The following is a 7,921-nucleotide window of genomic DNA, read 5'->3' on the forward strand; positions in this document are numbered from 1 at the left end:
TGTGTGTGATGAATACAAAGGAGCATGAAAAGATCTATACGAAGCATAAAGTGAGGGCAGCAAAGCCAAGAAAAAAATATGCACAATAACTAGAACTGTGTAAATGGAAGAACAACCACACACTGAAAAAAACTGGACGTGAACGTAACAAAATTATAAAGATTAAGCAGGACCCCAGTGAAGAGATAGGAGAAGATACCCCCAACCCACCCCTTTGTGGAGGTGGGAGGGTCCACAGATGTTACACTTTGCACATCTTTTCAGGCTTTTTCAATATATCAATCAGCTTTGCTGATCTTTTTGGCTTTTCTAAAAAATACCATTTGTTATACGGGATGGTTCTCTGGGAGGGGTGGAGGAGGGACGCTTGGGATAACTATGATGATATAAGAATCAGAAGACATCAATAAAAACATGTTATATGGATACAACTTATATGTGATATGTATGTATATATCTATTTCTATTTAGTTTAAATATAGATGTCCCCAAAATCTTAGTCTTTAATAGCTTAAAACTGCACTAAGACTTTTGGGACACCCTGTATAAAGTGAATAAAAGTAAATATATACCAATTAATTAAGTACTAGGTAATTTAAGATGGAGGGCACTAGTAGTTAGGGAAATCAGGGAGGGCTTCATGCAGAAGATGGTGCCTTCCAAGGATTATAAGATTTAAAACTAGAAGATGTATATACTATGACCCATTAATTGTACAAATGAGTAGTCAAAGGTCTAGATAGATTAAATGACTTGCCCAAAGCCATAGAGCTAATAAGTAGCAGGGCTGGGATTTGCTCCCAGGTCATGTAGCTGAAATTCTAGTGCTCTTTCTATTTCCCGAACCTTTACTTAATAACTTGACAACATAACTACCTGATGCTCCCAGCTTTGCCTTTCTCTTTGGCCTTGGCCAGTTTCATGGGTTAGAGAGCCCTCCTATCCAGCCTGATCTTGATTCTCCCTATAGTTATTGAGCATAAGATTACTGGTGTGCTGCCATTGTAGTTTTATTCAATTCCTCTCAATTTTGTTAAATATGAAGGATTACTTCCTATGAAGTTATCACTGATGTTTTTCACAATGTATTTGCTCATTCCTTTTATCTAGTGGAGTCCCTCTCTTTAAGTCAAAGATTAAACACCTTCTTCTATGTGAAGTTTCTCCTGGTCTCCCTCCCATGGAACATAGTGTTTAATTACTTTGCATGTGTGTTCATTAACTTTTTATTTAATGTACATGCTATCAATATACTTTTGGTCTCCTCTATTAGAATTCAAGCTCATTGGCATAAGGATACTTTCATTGCATCCCCAGCATTTAGCAGTGTCTGGTACATGGTAGGCACTTAATAAACATTTGCTGAATTGATTGATTGATAGGGAAATCTGGTTCCTTAGTGTGTTCCTGATTTCCAGCTTACCTTGCTGAGACTGTAGAATGTACTTTTCTGGGTTCTTTGATCAAGTTCTTGACCTTGAGTTCTTTCTCTTGGTTTGAGCTAAGGTCTTATCTTGTTCCTAGCTAAAGCATTCAGCACCTGCAAGTGCCTTCTCAAGATATTCCTGAAGCATGAAACTCCCTGTTGAAATCCCTTCCCTGATATATAGAGGTCCAGAGGTGTGTCTAATTCTTTTAACTAATCTTAATTCATTTCCTATATGGTATCATGTGAATTCATCCAATGACTCAAACACTTCATTGCAATGGATTAAGGACTTATTTGCACCTAATTTATATCTTTGATTGGTGGATTGACTAGTGTCTAGGATTTTTTCATATTTACTTCATACTTTTCATTGACTGAGACATTCTTGCACTATAGAGGTTGTTTTAGTCATTTTAGTTGTGTCCAACTCTTCATGACCCCAATTGGGATTTTCTTGATAAAATACTGGAGTGGTTTGCTGTTTCCTTCTCCAGCTCATTTTACAGATGAGGAAACTGAGGCAAATAGGATTAAGTGACTTGTCCAGGCTCATGTAGCTAATCAGTGTCTGAAGCTGGATTTGAACTTAGGTCTGCCTGATTCTCGGCCCAGAATGCTATCCATTGCGCCACCCACACTACTAAGGTATTCATACGCTAATTGGAGTTCAGAGGTGGAAGTGGGGACATTTCTATTATAGAAATAAATGTAAAAATGAGAGCCAGTGTAGAGTGGAAGAGTGTGCTGGCTTTAGAATCAAGAAGACCTAGCTTCAGGTCTCACCTCAGACACGTGACCAAAATCACTTAACCTCCATTGTCCTCACTCTCTAAGACTATGAATTGCTAATCTAATAAACTTGGTTTTTTATCACAGGAAATTTTCTTTCTTAGAGTTCCTTATACCAATGAAATTGTAGGCAGGTCAAAGGTTTTTGTTTTTGTTTTAAAGTAGTTCAGCGTTCCCTCCCTTTAGATTGAATGTAAACTCCATGAGAGCAGGAGCTATTTAATTTTTGTCTTTGTATCACTGGTGCTTGGCACATAATAGATCTTAACGAATGCTTATTGATTGATTGATTCCTTCCTTTCTTCCGGATTTGTTGATGCCTTTTGTTTTTGCAATATATTTATTTCTGCATTTTCCAACCCTCTCCCATATAACAAAGAAAAACAACTAAACGAGAATGTGTGATATTCTGTCCCTATAGTCCCTTGCCTCTGCAGAGAAGAAAGAGAGAGATGTATTTTCTATCTGTTCCCTGTGAAAAACCTTCAGTGGTTTTTTAGTTATTCAGAGTTTATTTTCCTTCTAATCCTCTTTTCACTGATTGTAGTCATTTTGTACATTGTTCAGTTTCTGCTTATTTGACTCTACATCAGTTCATACAAGTCATCCCATACTTTTCTGAATTCTTCCTGTTCATAATTTCTTGTTGTACAAAAATACGCTAGGATATAGGCTTTGTTTCCAGTTCTTTACTACCATGAGAAGAGTCACCACCCTGATACAGGCCCTCATTACCTCACATCTGAACTACTGCAGTAGCCTGCCAGGTGATCTCCCCGCCTTAAGTTTCTCCCCACTCCAATCTATCCTCCACAGCCCAGGTGTCAAACTAAGCTTCCTGAATTGCAGATCTGACCATGTAACCATCCAATAAACTCTAGCAGCTCCCTGTCACCTTCAGGATCAAATATAAAATCCCCTTTGGTTTACAACATGACCCTTTCCAATATGATTTTCCAGTCTTTGTCTACCTTGGTCTTGGTCACACGCTCTGATCTGGTGACATATTTTTGCTTTTTCTTGAACTAGATATTCCATCTCCAGACTCCAGACCCTTTTACTGACTGTCCCCCATTCTTGGAATTCTCTCCATCCTCATCTCTGTCTCCAGGCTTCACTGGCTTCCTTCAGATGTCAGCTTAAAGTCTTTTTCCCCTTAGTGCTGGTGATTTTGTCTTCCTTTTCCCCTCTGATTATTTCCCATTTGGAAATCTAGGTGATACACTGGATAGAGGGCTGGGCCTGGAGCCAGGAAGACTCATTTTAATGAGTTCAAATCTGACCTCAGACGCTTACTAGCTGTGTGATCTTGGGCAAGTCACTTAACCCTATTTGCCTCAGTTTCCTCATCTGTAAAATGAGCTGGGGAAGGAAATGGCAAACCACTCCAGTATCTTTGCAAAGAAAACCCCCAAATGGAGTCACAAAGAGTTGGACATGACTGAAAAATGACAACTTCCCGTTTATCCTGTATGTCATAATTTGATCTTCGCCTTCCGCATTAGACTGTGATCTCCATGAGAACATGGACAGTTCCTCAGTATCCTCAGGACTTAGCATGGTGGCTGGCACATAGTGAATGTTTAATAAATGTTTGTTGACTGACCAACTGATTACTATGAATATTTTGGAATTTATTGTACCTGTCTGTCTTTTACTGCTTGTGTAAGGCCTGCACTGCCCTTACTTTCTTTGGGTGTACTGTATAGGGGGATCACTGGGTCAAAGGGGTATGAATATTTTCAACCCTTTTTTTCCCATAATTACTAGTTTTGGTCAGATAGCTTTCCAAAACCAGAAGCCCTATTCTTAGCTTCGCCACAATATATTAGTGTGCCTGTCTTTTTGCAATATCAGGTGAGAACAAGGAAGACCCTTCTAGTATGTTTGGCATGACTTTTGGGTGGTCATGGTCTAAGAGTCCCACAGGATGGGCAGCATGGATGAGTAATGATATGTATGGTAGGTACATAATGATATGTATGAGATCACAGATTTTGCTTGAAAATCAAGGCTTCCTACAGCACCTCCAAAGTTTATAGTTTCCATTTTTGGTTTTCTTTGCATCTCTGCTCTCAGGATGCTTCTGATTGTCATCTATGGCTGGAATGCTCTTTTTCCTCGACTCTACCAACTGACTTCCCTGGCTTCCTTTAAGCCTCAACTGAAATCCCACCTACAGGAAGGTCTTAATTCTAGTGCCTTCTCTCTGTTCATTATTTCCTCCTTATCTTGTATATAGCTTGCTTTGTATACATTTGTTTGCATGTTGTCTTCCCTATTAGATTGTAAACTCCCTGAAGGCAGGGACTGTCTTTTGCCTTTTTTTGTATTCCCAGAGCTAGCACAGTACCTGGCACACAGTAGACTCTTAATAAATGCTGATTAATGTATTTTGTTGGGCATGAGTTGAAACAAGGTACCTTTTCTCAGTGCCTCAACTTTTATTTTGTTGATCACAACTCTAATTTTATACAGAGAATATTTTTTTTAATGATTCACTCTTTTTACCTTAAGAGTCCCAAATCCTTCCCAGACATTTATCCTCAACCTTTAGGCCTGCTTCTTGTTAAATCTCTTTTCTTTCACTGCCATCAATGACTTCTTTCAGCCTTAGCCATGACAATCTGTTCACTTTGTTTACCCTAAAAATCAAAGGGAAGGCCTCAGTTTGCCTTCCTACTGCTTCCTGATCTCAGGGCTCTTTTTTTTCCCATGAGGAAAAAGAAAAGGAAAAAAAATCAAACCACCCACACTACTAGATAGGGCATCTTGCCTTTTCTCCAATGAGAAAGTTATTTTCTCCTTTACTTTTTTTTCCTTTCCCAGAAAATCACTCCCCCCTCCCATCTGTTAATTGACTTCTTTAGCTGGAGTTGGATGTATCTTGAATCTTCATAAAATACTTGTTTGCTTCTCTTTTGGTTGCTACTAGCAATAGTTTTAACTAAAACTGTTTTCATTTAAAGGGACCCAGCGGAAGTGATCATTCTGAAGAAATTTTAGCAGCAAATTGAAACATGGTTTTAATTAGGTTCATTACATGGGATGCCACCGATTTACCTGTTTGGGGGATTACCTCGGACCCTTTCTTAACGATAAAGATCTCAATGAACCAATCAGGTAACTTTTTTTTAAGGGACTCCCTGGTCGACAACATATCTGTGGAATATTTAAAAAACTAGAAAATACCACAAGTGTGTGTGACTCAGATTTCATCCAGGCCAGCGTCCAAGGATGAAATTATTTGGAAGATTCAGGTCACTGGTTAGAGAGCCCTACTTTGATCTTCTGAGTATTAACATTAACTGAGGACAGCATATAAACTGTTCAAGTTTTCCCCCAGTGAGTGACTGGAACTCCTGGGGTTTATGTTGGTTACCCACAAATGTTCGGACTCACTCAGGTCTGCAGTGTAGCATGGCCAGTCTCCACCTAAGTTGCCATTCCTGGTTCCAGGTAACCACATGGAAGCTCTGTGGGGTGGTGGTGGTGGTGGTGGTGGCGGTGGTGGTGGTGGGGAGAATCTGCCTAATTATTACTGAGAGGCTTGCATTGTGATCTGAGGACGAGTCCCCTTGCCGGTTAGAGTTAGAAAAGCTGATGATTCAGTGGATGTATAAAAGGAATCTGCCCTCCCCTTCTTCACTTCTCTTTGTTTTGATTTTTCTTGTGTAGGAAGGTGTGGGGACAGGCAGGGCTCTTTCTTCTACCCCAACACCCCTCCTCTTTGGAGCATGGGCTTAACTAGCATTGAGCTTATGCCTGGGTGTTTACCGGCTGTCTCCATTTTGTGTTTTCTTTCCTGAGAAGTTGGCCAACTATAGTTCACAAGGTGGATAGGTCCAGGTTTGGAGACAACCCAGAGTTCTGAAGATCCTGAGTCCAGTGAGAAGAGAGCTTGGTTGTGGCAATAATAGGAGCAGGTTGGTGAAGGCATCAGAGAGGATGGTCACCTATAGGAAGATTGGTCTAACTCTGGCCATTTTACTGGAAAATGTGCATCAGGAGTTTTTTTTTTTTTGGAAAGTACAGAGCTAAGGTGAGGTAAAATGCCTAATTTACAGTCCTGCAAACTTCTTTATTATCTGATAAGGAAGGGATGTGTTGGAGCCAATTCTTACCAGCTCTTAAAATCCAATTGTTACATTTTCAGCATGAACATTTACATTTTAGAAATTGGCAAATGACATACATCTGGACTTGTTTATCTAGATTTAAGAAAACGATAGAGAAATGGTTAATAATGCAGATTAAACTTAAAAATGTGTCAGGAATACATTTTTTTCTCAGAGCTGTTTGTTAAACATTTACCACCATGCTACTGTGATAAAGCTAAATATTAACTTCTCAGCAGATTTAAAAAAATAAATTATTTTATTCTGAGCCTTATTTTAAGAGTGGTTACAAGGTGTCACTGAGTATTCTTCTGTTAATACAGGCTTGTGAGTCTTCTATGTTTAGGTCTTTCTTGCTTGTATAGGAACAAATTACCTGTCCCTTACCTGATTCATATTGAACACTGAGTGCCCTTTTTAATTTATTTATTCATTCATTCATTCATTCATTTATCTATCTATCTATCTATCTATCATCTATCTATCTGTTTATTTGTTTATCTGGCTATTTATTTGTTTGTTTGTTTGTTTGTTTATTTATTTGGCTAGGCAGTGGGGTTAAGTGACTTGCCCAGAGTCACACAGCTAGTGAGTGTTACATGTCTGAGATCACATTTGAACTTAGGTCCTTCTGAATCCAGGGCGGGTGCTCTATCCACTGTGCTACCTAGCTGCCCCTATTTTAATTCCTCACCTTTTATTTTTGTGGGGGCCCTAGAAATGAGCCACAAGTAAAACCATTCCTGAGGCATTGCAGTGGGGAACTGGATGAACTGAAGAGTAGGAGAATGGGGAGCCTAAACCCTCTCCATAGAGTTAGGGTTCCTCAGGGTTGAACCCAATCAAACCACGTGCCTGGGAACAGAACAAGGAGTGGGTGCAGTACCTCTGACCCACCACATTTCACTCCCCGTATACCTACGGGAGAATTTGGTACCAGTTCTCTTCAGGGCCTTTCTTAGCCTAAAGGGTTTGCCTTACACATTTTCTGGTCCAAATGGAGACGGGAAGTGCAGGTAAGATCTCAGTAGTATACCCTTTTCCTCAGTGAGATTAGCTAACAGGTTATCTCTAAAGAGCCGTTGCAGTTGTCATTGAGGGAACTGGCTCATTGAACCAGGACTCCAGCACACTCCTATAGAATGTTAACATTTAGAACTGCTTTTGTCACGAACAGTCCTGTGAGGTGGGTAGGCCTCTTTCCCCAAAATTGGGCCAAGATCCTCCAATAATGTCTCTATGGTACATCCCTCCCCTTATCTAAGGAATCCAGAGCTGAATGTAGCTAGAGTAGGAATGGGAATCTACTTTCTACCAGGAGCAGTTTCCACTCTCCCCAGGTTCTAGCCACTAGGCTCCCTGATCCTCACCTTTTTCCTTAGAAAGTATTGTCCAGTGGATCATTGGGGGAGGGGGGTGGGGAAGAAGACAACTAACTGTCCTTTGACAAATTCCTACCAAGCCAGGTCATAGAATTATGAATTTAGACTTAGAAGACACTGAGTCCTCCTCCCTTATTTTACAGATAAGGAAGCTGAAGCTCAGAGAGGTAGTAAGGTAGTATTTGAATTTAGGTCTTCCTGAT

Source organism: Phascolarctos cinereus, unplaced genomic scaffold (genome assembly GCF_003287225.1).
Source record: "Phascolarctos cinereus isolate Bilbo 61053 unplaced genomic scaffold, phaCin_HiC Scaffold_3;HRSCAF=262, whole genome shotgun sequence".
Lineage (NCBI taxonomy): Eukaryota > Metazoa > Chordata > Mammalia > Diprotodontia > Phascolarctidae > Phascolarctos > Phascolarctos cinereus.